The sequence below is a fragment of the Carassius gibelio genome, chromosome A3, assembly GCF_023724105.1.
Source record: "Carassius gibelio isolate Cgi1373 ecotype wild population from Czech Republic chromosome A3, carGib1.2-hapl.c, whole genome shotgun sequence".
NCBI classification, from domain to species: Eukaryota; Metazoa; Chordata; class Actinopteri; order Cypriniformes; family Cyprinidae; genus Carassius; species Carassius gibelio.
Genome location: NC_068373.1, coordinates 99,470 through 113,538, shown reverse-complemented (window position 1 = coordinate 113,538; position 14,069 = coordinate 99,470). Strand labels below are relative to the sequence as shown.

The following is a 14,069-nucleotide window of genomic DNA, read 5'->3' as shown; positions in this document are numbered from 1 at the left end:
AGTAGGAATGAAAACCCAAAAGCTTACAGCACCTGGTATTCCGAGGCGGTCTCCCATCCAAGCACTAACCAGGCCAATACCTGCTAAGATTAAGAGATCGGGCATTGGCTCTTTTTTTTTAAGATTATTATATAATTAGTAATAAATTTCCAATAATATTAGAGCACCTGGTATTACCAGGGTGTCTCCCATCCAAACACTACACAGGTCCATGACTGCTAAGATTCAAAGAATGGGCATTGACTCTTTTTTTTTCAAGATTATTATATAATTTGTGAAAAATTTACAAAAATCTTAAAGCAACTGGTATTACCAGGGGGTCTCCCATCCAATTACTAACCAGGCCGAAACCTGCTTAGCTTCCGAGCTCAGACATGATCTGGCATAGCCAGGGTGGAATGGCCATAAGCGAAGACTGCTGCAGAGAGAGAGCTATTTAAAGATCAGCCAATCTAATCGCCGGTACATTATACAGGACCAAACCTGCTTAGCTTCCGAGAGCAGACGAGATCAGGCATAGCCAGGTTGTTACGGTCGCAAGCGAAGGATACTGCAAAGAGAGGACTATTTAAAGATCAGCCAATCAAATCGTCCATACATTATATAAGTAGGAATGAAAATCCAAAAGCTTACAGCACCTGGTATTCCGAGGCGGTCTCCCATCCAAGCACTAACCAGGCCAATACCTGCTAAGATTAAGAGATCGGGCATTGGCTCTTTTTTTTTAAGATTATTATATAATTATTAATAAATTTCCAATAATATTAGAGCACCTGGTATTACCAGGGGGTGTAGCATCCAAACACTACACAGGTCCATGACTGCTAAGATTCAAAGAATGGGCATTGACTCTTTTTTTTTTCAAGATTATTATATAATTTGTGAAAAATTTACAAAAATCTTAAAGCAACTGGTATTACCAGGGGGTCTCCCATCCAATTACTAACCAGGCCCAAACCTGCTTAGCTTCCGAGCTCAGACATGATCTGGCATAGCCAGGGTGGTATGGCCATAAGCGAAGACTGCTGCAAAGAGAGAGCTATTTAAAGATCAGTCAATCTAATCGCCGGTACATTATACAGGACCAAACCTGCTTAGCTTCCGAGAGCAGACGAGATCAGGCATAGCCAGGTTGTTACGGTCGCAAGCGAAGGATACTGCAAAGAGAGGACTATTTAAAGATCAGCCAATCAAATCGCCCATACATTATATAAGTAGGAATGAAAACCCAAAAGCTTACAGCACCTGGTATTCCGAGGCGGTCTCCCATCCAAGCAATAACCAGGCCAATACCTGCTAAGATTAAGAGATCGGGCATTGGCTCTTTTTTTTAAGATTATTATATAATTAGTAATAAATTTCCAATAATATTAGAGCACCTGGTATTCCGAGGCGGTCTCCCATCCAGACACTAAACAGGTCCATGACTGCTAAGATTCAAAGAATGGGCATTGACTCTTTTTTTTTTCAAGATTATTATATAATTTGTGAAAAATTTACAAAAATCTTAAAGCAACTGGTATTACCAGGGGGTCTCCCATCCAATTACTAACCAGGCCCAAACCTGCTTAGCTTCCAAGCTCAGACATGATCTGGCATAGCCAGGGTGGTATGGCCATAAGCGAAGACTGCTGCAAAGAGAGAGCTATTTAAAGATCAGCCAATCTAATCGCCGGTACATTATACAGGACCAAACCTGCTTAGCTTCCGAGAGCAGACGAGATCAGGCATAGCCAGGTTGTTACGGTCGCAAGCGAAGGATACTGCAAAGAGAGGACTATTTAAAGATCAGCCAATCAAATCGCCCATACATTATATAAGTAGGAATGAAAACCCAAAAGCTTACAGCACCTGGTATTCCGAGGCGGTCTCCCATCCAAGCACTAACCAGGCCAATACCTGCTAAGATTAAGAGATCGGGCATTGGCTCTTTTTTTAAGATTATTATATAATTAGTAATAAATTTCCAATAATATTAGAGCACCTGGTATTACCAGGGGGTCTCCCATCCAAACACTACACAGGTCCATGACTGCTAAGATTCAAAGAATGGGCATTGACTCTTTTTTTTTTCAAGATTATTATATAATTTGTGAAAAATTTACAAAAATCTTAAAGCAACTGGTATTACCAGGGGGTCTCCCATCCAATTACTAACCAGGCCCAAACCTGCTTAGCTTTCGAGCTCAGACATGATCTGGCATAGCCAGGGTGGTATGGCCATAAGCGAAGACTGCTGCAAAGAGAGAGCTATTTAAAGATCAGCCAATCTAATCGCCGGTACATTATATAAGTAGGAAAGAAAACCCTAAAGCTTAAAGCACCTGGTATTCCCAGGCGGTCTCCCATCCAAGCACTAACCAGGCCAATACCTGCTAAGATTAAGAGATCGGGCATTGACTCTTTTTTTTTAAGATTATTATATAATTAGTAATAAATTTCCAATAATATTAGAGCACCTGGTTTTCCGAGGCGGTCTCCCATCCAAGCACTAAACAGGTCCATACCTCCTAAGATTCAAAGATTGGGCATTTACTCTTTTTTTTTTTTTTTTTTTTTTTGCAAGATTATTATGTAATTAGTAAAAATTGCCAAAAATATTACAGCAACTGGTATTTCCCGGCCGTCTTCCATCCAAGTACTAACCAGGCAAAACCTGCTATTATTCAGAGATCAGGCATTGACTTTTTTTTTTTTTTCAAGATTATTATATAATTTGTGAAAAATTTCCAAAAATCTTAAAGCAACTGGTATTACCAGGGTGTCTCCCATCCAATTACTAACCAGGCCCATACCTGCTAAGATTCAGATATGGGGCATTGACTCCTTTCTTTTTTTCTTGCAAGATTATTATATAATTTGTGAAAAATTTCCAAATATCTTAAAGCGACTGGTATTACCAGGGGGTCTCCCATCCAATTACTAACCAGGCCGAAACCTGCTTAGCTTCCGAGCTCAGACATGATCTGGCATAGCCAGGGTGGAATGGCCATAAGCGAAGACTGCTGCAGAGAGAGAGCTATTTAAAGATCAGCCAATCTAATCGCCGGTACATTATACAGGACCAAACCTGCTTAGCTTCCGAGAGCAGACGAGATCAGGCATAGCCAGGTTGTTACGGTCGCAAGCGAAGGATACTGCAAAGAGAGGACTATTTAAAGATCAGCCAATCAAATCGCCCATACATTATATAAGTAGGAATGAAAACCCAAAAGCTTACAGCACCTGGTATTCCGAGGCGGTCTCCCATCCAAGCACTAACCAGGCCAATACCTGCTAAGATTAAGAGATCGGGCATTGGCTCTTTTTTTTTAAGATTATTATATAATTAGTAATAAATTTCCAATAATATTAGAGCACCTGGTATTACCAGGGTGTCTCCCATCCAAACACTACACAGGTCCATGACTGCTAAGATTCAAAGAATGGGCATTGACTCTTTTTTTTCCAAGATTATTATATAATTTGTGAAAAATTTACAAAAATCTTAAAGCAACTGGTATTACCAGGGGGTCTCCCATCCAATTACTAACCAGGCCCAAACCTGCTTAGCTTCCGAGCTCAGACATGATCTGGCATAGCCAGGGTGGAATGGCCATAAGCGAAGACTGCTGCAGAGAGAGAGCTATTTAAAGATCAGCCAATCTAATCGCCGGTACATTATACAGGACCAAACCTGCTTAGCTTCCGAGAGCAGACGAGATCAGGCATAGCCAGGTTGTTACGGTCGCAAGCGAAGGATACTTCAAAGAGAGGACTATTTAAAGATCAGCCAATCAAATCGCCCATACATTATATAAGTAGGAATGAAAACCCAAAAGCTTACAGCACCTGGTATTCCGAGGCGGTCTCCCATCCAAGCACTAACCAGGCCAATACCTGCTAAGATTAAGAGATCGGGCATTGGCTCTTTTTTTTTAAGATTATTATATAATTAGTAATAAATTTCCAATAATATTAGAGCACCTGGTATTACCAGGGTGTCTCCCATCCAAACACTACACAGGTCCATGACTGCTAAGATTCAAAGAATGGGCATTGACTCTTTTTTTTTCAAGATTATTATATAATTTGTGAAAAATTTACAAAAATCTTAAAGCAACTGGTATTACCAGGGGGTCTCCCATCCAATTACTAACCAGGCCGAAACCTGCTTAGCTTCCGAGCTCAGACATGATCTGGCATAGCCAGGGTGGAATGGCCATAAGCGAAGACTGCTGCAGAGAGAGAGCTATTTAAAGATCAGCCAATCTAATCGCCGGTACATTATACAGGACCAAACCTGCTTAGCTTCCGAGAGCAGACGAGATCAGGCATAGCCAGGTTGTTACGGTCGCAAGCGAAGGATACTGCAAAGAGAGGACTATTTAAAGATCAGCCAATCAAATCGTCCATACATTATATAAGTAGGAATGAAAATCCAAAAGCTTACAGCACCTGGTATTCCGAGGCGGTCTCCCATCCAAGCACTAACCAGGCCAATACCTGCTAAGATTAAGAGATCGGGCATTGGCTCTTTTTTTTTAAGATTATTATATAATTATTAATAAATTTCCAATAATATTAGAGCACCTGGTATTACCAGGGGGTGTAGCATCCAAACACTACACAGGTCCATGACTGCTAAGATTCAAAGAATGGGCATTGACTCTTTTTTTTTTCAAGATTATTATATAATTTGTGAAAAATTTACAAAAATCTTAAAGCAACTGGTATTACCAGGGGGTCTCCCATCCAATTACTAACCAGGCCCAAACCTGCTTAGCTTCCGAGCTCAGAAATGATCTGGCATAGCCAGGGTGGTATGGCCATAAGCGAAGACTGCTGCAAAGAGAGAGCTATTTAAAGATCAGTCAATCTAATCGCCGGTACATTATACAGGACCAAACCTGCTTAGCTTCCGAGAGCAGACGAGATCAGGCATAGCCAGGTTGTTACGGTCGCAAGCGAAGGATACTGCAAAGAGAGGACTATTTAAAGATCAGCCAATCAAATCGCCCATACATTATATAAGTAGGAATGAAAACCCAAAAGCTTACAGCACCTGGTATTCCGAGGCGGTCTCCCATCCAAGCACTAACCAGGCCAATACCTGCTAAGATTAAGAGATCGGGCATTGGCTCTTTTTTTTAAGATTATTATATAATTAGTAATAAATTTCCAATAATATTAGAGCACCTGGTATTCCGAGGCGGTCTCCCATCCTGACACTAAACAGGTCCATGACTGCTAAGATTCAAAGAATGGGCATTGACTCTTTTTTTTTTCAAGATTATTATATAATTTGTGAAAAATTTACAAAAATCTTAAAGCAACTGGTATTACCAGGGGGTCTCCCATCCAATTACTAACCAGGCCCAAACCTGCTTAGCTTCCGAGCTCAGACATGATCTGGCATAGCCAGGGTGGTATGGCCATAAGCGAAGACTGCTGCAAAGAGAGAGCTATTTAAAGATCAGCCAATCTAATCGCCGGTACATTATACAGGACCAAACCTGCTTAGCTTCCGAGAGCAGACGAGATCAGGCATAGCCAGGTTGTTACGGTCGCAAGCGAAGGATACTGCAAAGAGAGGACTATTTAAAGATCAGCCAATCAAATCGCCCATACATTATATAAGTAGGAATGAAAACCCAAAAGCTTACAGCACCTGGTATTCCGAGGCGGTCTCCCATCCAAGCACTAACCAGGCCAATACCTGCTAAGATTAAGAGATCGGGCATTGGCTCTTTTTTTAAGATTATTATATAATTAGTAATAAATTTCCAATAATATTAGAGCACCTGGTATTACCAGGGGGTCTCCCATCCAAACACTACACAGGTCCATGACTGCTAAGATTCAAAGAATGGGCATTGACTCTTTTTTTTTTCAAGATTATTATATAATTTGTGAAAAATTTACAAAAATCTTAAAGCAACTGGTATTACCAGGGGGTCTCCCATCCAATTACTAACTAGAGATGTTCCGATACCCTTTTTCTCTTCCCGATACCGATTCCGATACCTGGGCTCAGGGTATCGGCCGATACCGAGTACTGATCCGATACCTGGGTGTATATCTGTATACAGCTGTATATACTACTAGCCCTGTGTAAATTGCTAGAATTTTTTTATGGTGTGCTTCAGACAGATCCCTCAATAAAACATGAACAAATACATGGTGAACTACTGTATTTATTACAGTATTTTTATTATCTAACATGAATTTGACAGTATTATTTATTTTCTTATGCAAAAAAGAACTTCAAATGCAGCCAAAAATCTAACACCGCAAACTAAAAAAGGTATTTAAGTTTTACAATATAACTGTATAAAAAAACTGCAACAAATAAGTCTAGGAATATAAAAAAAGATCTATTAATCAGATAATCTCTAACAAGTAAAAAACAAGTAAAAAACAAGCAACCATCTAGGCATAATTATTATTATTATAGAGATGTATTATTATTACTGTAGGCTACAACAGTAGCTTTATATATTGTCAATTTACTCATGTAAACCAAACATTTATTTTAATGGGCTGCCATGAAGATCTTTGAGTGTCTGTGTTTATGATATGACAGTATTCTCAAATGAAACGGTAAATTCTCATGAAGTGACGGTTTATGCGTTCGTGTCCTCATGACACACAGCAGAGACTACAAAACAGCGAGCTCTCGCGCATCTGTGCCAGTCACCCACAGAGATGTAGATTTTGCGGGAGTAATATTTAAATAGTATTTTGCAGTTTAATATTCACAGACACTAGTATATATTCGGCTACTGTCTGGAGCCCTGCGCTTTGACTTACACGGAAGCGACTGAACGCAGTTGCCGGTACTGAATATACTCGAGAGTCTGTAACTACCGGTACTACAAAGACATACTGCTAACCACTGATCTATAATATAGTAGCGGCTTCACTGTCTTTTGGCAGTTTAGAATGTGATGAGTGATCCAGTCATATATAGATAAGGGCTGCTAACGCGTTTTCATTTCTTCTTCGCTGCTCTAAACAGGGGTTGCTTGTGGCAACACAGCACAACTTCCTGTGTTTTCAATGCATTTTGAGCAGCGAAGAAGAACCGTGCAGCGGTTAGGCAAAGCTTGCGGTCATAACTAGGTCTTTTTTAAGAAAATGGTATCGGATCGGTATATGGGTTCATTTACTCGCCGATGCCGATGCCAGAATTTGTTGTGGTATCGGAGATATTTCCGATACTAGTATCGGAATCGGAACAACTCTATTACTAACCAGGCCCAAACCTGCTTAGCTTTCGAGCTCAGACATGATCTGGCATAGCCAGGGTGGTATGGCCATAAGCGAAGACTGCTGCAAAGAGAGAGCTATTTAAAGATCAGCCAATCTAATCGCCGGTACATTATATAAGTAGGAAAGAAAACCCTAAAGCTTAAAGCACCTGGTATTCCCAGGCGGTCTCCCATCCAAGCACTAACCAGGCCAATACCTGCTAAGATTAAGAGATCGGGCATTGACTCTTTTTTTTTAAGATTATTATATAATTAGTAATAAATTTCCAATAATATTAGAGCACCTGGTTTTCCGAGGCGGTCTCCCATCCAAGCACTAAACAGGTCCATACCTCCTAAGATTCAAAGATTGGGCATTTACTCTTTTTTTTTTTTTTTTTTGCAAGATTATTATGTAATTAGTAAAAATTGCCAAAAATATTACAGCAACTGGTATTTCCCGGCCGTCTTCCATCCAAGTACTAACCAGGCAAAACCTGCTATTATTCAGAGATCAGGCATTGACTTTTTTTTTTTTTTTTCAAGATTATTATATAATTTGTGAAAAATTTCCAAAAATCTTAAAGCAACTGGTATTACCACAGTGTCTCCCATCCAATTACTAACCAGGCCCATACCTGCTAAGATTCAGATATGGGGCATTGACTCCTTTCTTTTTTTCTTGCAAGATTATTATATAATTTGTGAAAAATTTCCAAAAATCTTAAAGCAACTGGTATTACCAGGGGGTCTCCCATCCAATTACTAACCAGGCCGAAACCTGCTTAGCTTCCGAGCTCAGACATGATCTGGCATAGCCAGGGTGGAATGGCCATAAGCGAAGACTGCTGCAGAGAGAGAGCTATTTAAAGATCAGCCAATCTAATCGCCGGTACATTATACAGGACCAAACCTGCTTAGCTTCCGAGAGCAGACGAGATCAGGCATAGCCAGGTTGTTACGGTCGCAAGCGAAGGATACTGCAAAGAGAGGACTATTTAAAGATCAGCCAATCAAATCGCCCATACATTATATAAGTAGGAATGAAAACCCAAAAGCTTACAGCACCTGGTATTCCGAGGCGGTCTCCCATCCAAGCACTAACCAGGCCAATACCTGCTAAGATTAAGAGATCGGGCATTGGCTCTTTTTTTTTAAGATTATTATATAATTAGTAATAAATTTCCAATAATATTAGAGCACCTGGTATTACCAGGGTGTCTCCCATCCAAACACTACACAGGTCCATGACTGCTAAGATTCAAAGAATGGGCATTGACTCTTTTTTTTTCAAGATTATTATATAATTTGTGAAAAATTTACAAAAATCTTAAAGCAACTGGTATTACCAGGGGGTCTCCCATCCAATTACTAACCAGGCCGAAACCTGCTTAGCTTCCGAGCTCAGACATGATCTGGCATAGCCAAGGTGGAATGGCCATAAGCGAAGACTGCTGCAGAGAGAGAGCTATTTAAAGATCAGCCAATCTAATCGCCGGTACATTATACAGGACCAAACCTGCTTAGCTTCCGAGAGCAGACGAGATCAGGCATAGCCAGGTTGTTACGGTCGCAAGCGAAGGATACTGCAAAGAGAGGACTATTTAAAGATCAGCCAATCAAATCGTCCATACATTATATAAGTAGGAATGAAAATCCAAAAGCTTACAGCACCTGGTATTCCGAGGCGGTCTCCCATCCAAGCACTAACCAGGCCAATACCTGCTAAGATTAAGAGATCGGGCATTGGCTCTTTTTTTTTAAGATTATTATATAATTATTAATAAATTTCCAATAATATTAGAGCACCTGGTATTACCAGGGGGTGTAGCATCCAAACACTACACAGGTCCATGACTGCTAAGATTCAAAGAATGGGCATTGACTCTTTTTTTTTTCAAGATTATTATATAATTTGTGAAAAATTTACAAAAATCTTAAAGCAACTGGTATTACCAGGGGGTCTCCCATCCAATTACTAACCAGGCCCAAACCTGCTTAGCTTCCGAGCTCAGACATGATCTGGCATAGCCAGGGTGGTATGGCCATAAGCGAAGACTGCTGCAAAGAGAGAGCTATTTAAAGATCAGTCAATCTAATCGCCGGTACATTATACAGGACCAAACCTGCTTAGCTTCCGAGAGCAGACGAGATCAGGCATAGCCAGGTTGTTACGGTCGCAAGCGAAGGATACTGCAAAGAGAGGACTATTTAAAGATCAGCCAATCAAATCGCCCATACATTATATAAGTAGGAATGAAAACCCAAAAGCTTACAGCACCTGGTATTCCGAGGCGGTCTCCCATCCAAGCACTAACCAGGCCAATACCTGCTAAGATTAAGAGATCGGGCATTGGCTCTTTTTTTTAAGATTATTATATAATTAGTAATAAATTTCCAATAATATTAGAGCACCTGGTATTCCGAGGCGGTCTCCCATCCAGACACTAAACAGGTCCATGACTGCTAAGATTCAAAGAATGGGCATTGACTCTTTTTTTTTTCAAGATTATTATATAATTTGTGAAAAATTTACAAAAATCTTAAAGCAACTGGTATTACCAGGGGGTCTCCCATCCAATTACTAACCAGGCCCAAACCTGCTTAGCTTCCGAGCTCAGACATGATCTGGCATAGCCAGGGTGGTATGGCCATAAGCGAAGACTGCTGCAAAGAGAGAGCTATTTAAAGATCAGCCAATCTAATCGCCGGTACATTATACAGGACCAAACCTGCTTAGCTTCCGAGAGCAGACGAGATCAGGCATAGCCAGGTTGTTACGGTCGCAAGCGAAGGATACTGCAAAGAGAGGACTATTTAAAGATCAGCCAATCAAATCGCCCATACATTATATAAGTAGGAATGAAAACCCAAAAGCTTACAGCACCTGGTATTCCGAGGCGGTCTCCCATCCAAGCACTAACCAGGCCAATACCTGCTAAGATTAAGAGATCGGGCATTGGCTCTTTTTTTAAGATTATTATATAATTAGTAATAAATTTCCAATAATATTAGAGCACCTGGTATTACCAGGGGGTCTCCCATCCAAACACTACACAGGTCCATGACTGCTAAGATTCAAAGAATGGGCATTGACTCTTTTTTTTTTCAAGATTATTATATAATTTGTGAAAAATTTACAAAAATCTTAAAGCAACTGGTATTACCAGGGGGTCTCCCATCCAATTACTAACCAGGCCCAAACCTGCTTAGCTTTCGAGCTCAGACATGATCTGGCATAGCCAGGGTGGTATGGCCATAAGCGAAGACTGCTGCAAAGAGAGAGCTATTTAAAGATCAGCCAATCTAATCGCCGGTACATTATATAAGTAGGAAAGAAAACCCTAAAGCTTAAAGCACCTGGTATTCCCAGGCGGTCTCCCATCCAAGCACTAACCAGGCCAATACCTGCTAAGATTAAGAGATCGGGCATTGACTCTTTTTTTTTAAGATTATTATATAATTAGTAATAAATTTCCAATAATATTAGAGCACCTGGTTTTCCGAGGCGGTCTCCCATCCAAGCACTAAACAGGTCCATACCTCCTAAGATTCAAAGATTGGGCATTTACTCTTTTTTTTTTTTTTTTTGCAAGATTATTATGTAATTAGTAAAAATTGCCAAAAATATTACAGCAACTGGTATTTCCCGGCCGTCTTCCATCCAAGTACTAACCAGGCAAAACCTGCTATTATTCAGAGATCAGGCATTGACTTTTTTTTTTTTTTTTCAAGATTATTATATAATTTGTGAAAAATTTCCAAAAATCTTAAAGCAACTGGTATTACCACAGTGTCTCCCATCCAATTACTAACCAGGCCCATACCTGCTAAGATTCAGATATGGGGCATTGACTCCTTTCTTTTTTTCTTGCAAGATTATTATATAATTTGTGAAAAATTTCCAAAAATCTTAAAGCAACTGGTATTACCAGGGGGTCTCCCATCCAATTACTAACCAGGCCGAAACCTGCTTAGCTTCCGAGCTCAGACATGATCTGGCATAGCCAGGGTGGAATGGCCATAAGCGAAGACTGCTGCAGAGAGAGAGCTATTTAAAGATCAGCCAATCTAATCGCCGGTACATTATACAGGACCAAACCTGCTTAGCTTCCGAGAGCAGACGAGATCAGGCATAGCCAGGTTGTTACGGTCGCAAGCGAAGGATACTGCAAAGAGAGGACTATTTAAAGATCAGCCAATCAAATCGCCCATACATTATATAAGTAGGAATGAAAACCCAAAAGCTTACAGCACCTGGTATTCCGAGGCGGTCTCCCATCCAAGCACTAACCAGGCCAATACCTGCTAAGATTAAGAGATCGGGCATTGGCTCTTTTTTTTTAAGATTATTATATAATTAGTAATAAATTTCCAATAATATTAGAGCACCTGGTATTACCAGGGTGTCTCCCATCCAAACACTACACAGGTCCATGACTGCTAAGATTCAAAGAATGGGCATTGACTCTTTTTTTTTCAAGATTATTATATAATTTGTGAAAAATTTACAAAAATCTTAAAGCAACTGGTATTACCAGGGGGTCTCCCATCCAATTACTAACCAGGCCGAAACCTGCTTAGCTTCCGAGCTCAGACATGATCTGGCATAGCCAGGGTGGAATGGCCATAAGCGAAGACTGCTGCAGAGAGAGAGCTATTTAAAGATCAGCCAATCTAATCGCCGGTACATTATACAGGACCAAACCTGCTTAGCTTCCGAGAGCAGACGAGATCAGGCATAGCCAGGTTGTTACGGTCGCAAGCGAAGGATACTGCAAAGAGAGGACTATTTAAAGATCAGCCAATCAAATCGTCCATACATTATATAAGTAGGAATGAAAATCCAAAAGCTTACAGCACCTGGTATTCCGAGGCGGTCTCCCATCCAAGCACTAACCAGGCCAATACCTGCTAAGATTAAGAGATCGGGCATTGGCTCTTTTTTTTTAAGATTATTATATAATTATTAATAAATTTCCAATAATATTAGAGCACCTGGTATTACCAGGGGGTGTAGCATCCAAACACTACACAGGTCCATGACTGCTAAGATTCAAAGAATGGGCATTGACTCTTTTTTTTTTCAAGATTATTATATAATTTGTGAAAAATTTACAAAAATCTTAAAGCAACTGGTATTACCAGGGGGTCTCCCATCCAATTACTAACCAGGCCCAAACCTGCTTAGCTTCCGAGCTCAGACATGATCTGGCATAGCCAGGGTGGTATGGCCATAAGCGAAGACTGCTGCAAAGAGAGAGCTATTTAAAGATCAGTCAATCTAATCGCCGGTACATTATACAGGACCAAACCTGCTTAGCTTCCGAGAGCAGACGAGATCAGGCATAGCCAGGTTGTTACGGTCGCAAGCGAAGGATACTGCAAAGAGAGGACTATTTAAAGATCAGCCAATCAAATCGCCCATACATTATATAAGTAGGAATGAAAACCCAAAAGCTTACAGCACCTGGTATTCCGAGGCGGTCTCCCATCCAAGCACTAACCAGGCCAATACCTGCTAAGATTAAGAGATCGGGCATTGGCTCTTTTTTTTAAGATTATTATATAATTAGTAATAAATTTCCAATAATATTAGAGCACCTGGTATTCCGAGGCGGTCTCCCATCCAGACACTAAACAGGTCCATGACTGCTAAGATTCAAAGAATGGGCATTGACTCTTTTTTTTTTCAAGATTATTATATAATTTGTGAAAAATTTACAAAAATCTTAAAGCAACTGGTATTACCAGGGGGTCTCCCATCCAATTACTAACCAGGCCCAAACCTGCTTAGCTTCCGAGCTCAGACATGATCTGGCATAGCCAGGGTGGTATGGCCATAAGCGAAGACTGCTGCAAAGAGAGAGCTATTTAAAGATCAGCCAATCTAATCGCCGGTACATTATACAGGACCAAACCTGCTTAGCTTCCGAGAGCAGACGAGATCAGGCATAGCCAGGTTGTTACGGTCGCAAGCGAAGGATACTGCAAAGAGAGGACTATTTAAAGATCAGCCAATCAAATCGCCCATACATTATATAAGTAGGAATGAAAACCCAAAAGCTTACAGCACCTGGTATTCCGAGGCGGTCTCCCATCCAAGCACTAACCAGGCCAATACCTGCTAAGATTAAGAGATCGGGCATTGGCTCTTTTTTTAAGATTATTATATAATTAGTAATAAATTTCCAATAATATTAGAGCACCTGGTATTACCAGGGGGTCTCCCATCCAAACACTACACAGGTCCATGACTGCTAAGATTCAAAGAATGGGCATTGACTCTTTTTTTTTTTCAAAATTATTATATAATTTGTGAAAAATTTACAAAAATCTTAAAGCAACTGGTATTACCAGGGGGTCTCCCATCCAATTACTAACCAGGCCCAAACCTGCTTAGCTTTCGAGCTCAGACATGATCTGGCATAGCCAGGGTGGTATGGCCATAAGCGAAGACTGCTGCAAAGAGAGAGCTATTTAAAGATCAGCCAATCTAATCGCCGGTACATTATATAAGTAGGAAAGAAAACCCTAAAGCTTAAAGCACCTGGTATTCCCAGGCGGTCTCCCATCCAAGCACTAACCAGGCCAATACCTGCTAAGATTAAGAGATCGGGCATTGACTCTTTTTTTTTAAGATTATTATATAATTAGTAATAAATTTCCAATAATATTAGAGCACCTGGTTTTCCGAGGCGGTCTCCCATCCAAGCACTAAACAGGTCCATACCTCCTAAGATTCAAACATTTACTCTTTTTTTTTTTTTTTTTTTGCAAGATTATTATGTAATTAGTAAAAATTGCCAAAAATATTACAGCAACTGGTATTTCCCG

General features: G+C 40.3%; 12 pseudogenes; all 12 read right to left on the bottom strand.

Moving 5' to 3' along the window:
- Positions 1 to 898: 898 nt before the first annotated feature.
- LOC127964607 (uncharacterized) lies at positions 899 to 1,017 on the bottom strand (annotated as a pseudogene).
- Positions 1,018 to 1,504: 487 nt separating this feature from the next.
- On the bottom strand, positions 1,505 to 1,623 carry LOC127962385 (uncharacterized; annotated as a pseudogene).
- Positions 1,624 to 2,109: 486 nt separating this feature from the next.
- LOC127961725 (uncharacterized) lies at positions 2,110 to 2,228 on the bottom strand (annotated as a pseudogene).
- A 1,256-nt stretch (positions 2,229 to 3,484) lies between these two features.
- On the bottom strand, positions 3,485 to 3,603 carry LOC127961583 (uncharacterized; annotated as a pseudogene).
- A 1,094-nt stretch (positions 3,604 to 4,697) lies between these two features.
- On the bottom strand, positions 4,698 to 4,816 carry LOC127961245 (uncharacterized; annotated as a pseudogene).
- Positions 4,817 to 5,303: 487 nt separating this feature from the next.
- Positions 5,304 to 5,422, bottom strand: LOC127964596 (uncharacterized; annotated as a pseudogene).
- A 3,744-nt stretch (positions 5,423 to 9,166) lies between these two features.
- Positions 9,167 to 9,285, bottom strand: LOC127964595 (uncharacterized; annotated as a pseudogene).
- A 487-nt stretch (positions 9,286 to 9,772) lies between these two features.
- LOC127964592 (uncharacterized) lies at positions 9,773 to 9,891 on the bottom strand (annotated as a pseudogene).
- Positions 9,892 to 10,377: 486 nt separating this feature from the next.
- On the bottom strand, positions 10,378 to 10,496 carry LOC127961721 (uncharacterized; annotated as a pseudogene).
- A 1,859-nt stretch (positions 10,497 to 12,355) lies between these two features.
- Positions 12,356 to 12,474, bottom strand: LOC127964585 (uncharacterized; annotated as a pseudogene).
- A 487-nt stretch (positions 12,475 to 12,961) lies between these two features.
- LOC127964583 (uncharacterized) lies at positions 12,962 to 13,080 on the bottom strand (annotated as a pseudogene).
- Positions 13,081 to 13,567: 487 nt separating this feature from the next.
- On the bottom strand, positions 13,568 to 13,686 carry LOC127961708 (uncharacterized; annotated as a pseudogene).
- Positions 13,687 to 14,069: the final 383 nt, after the last annotated feature.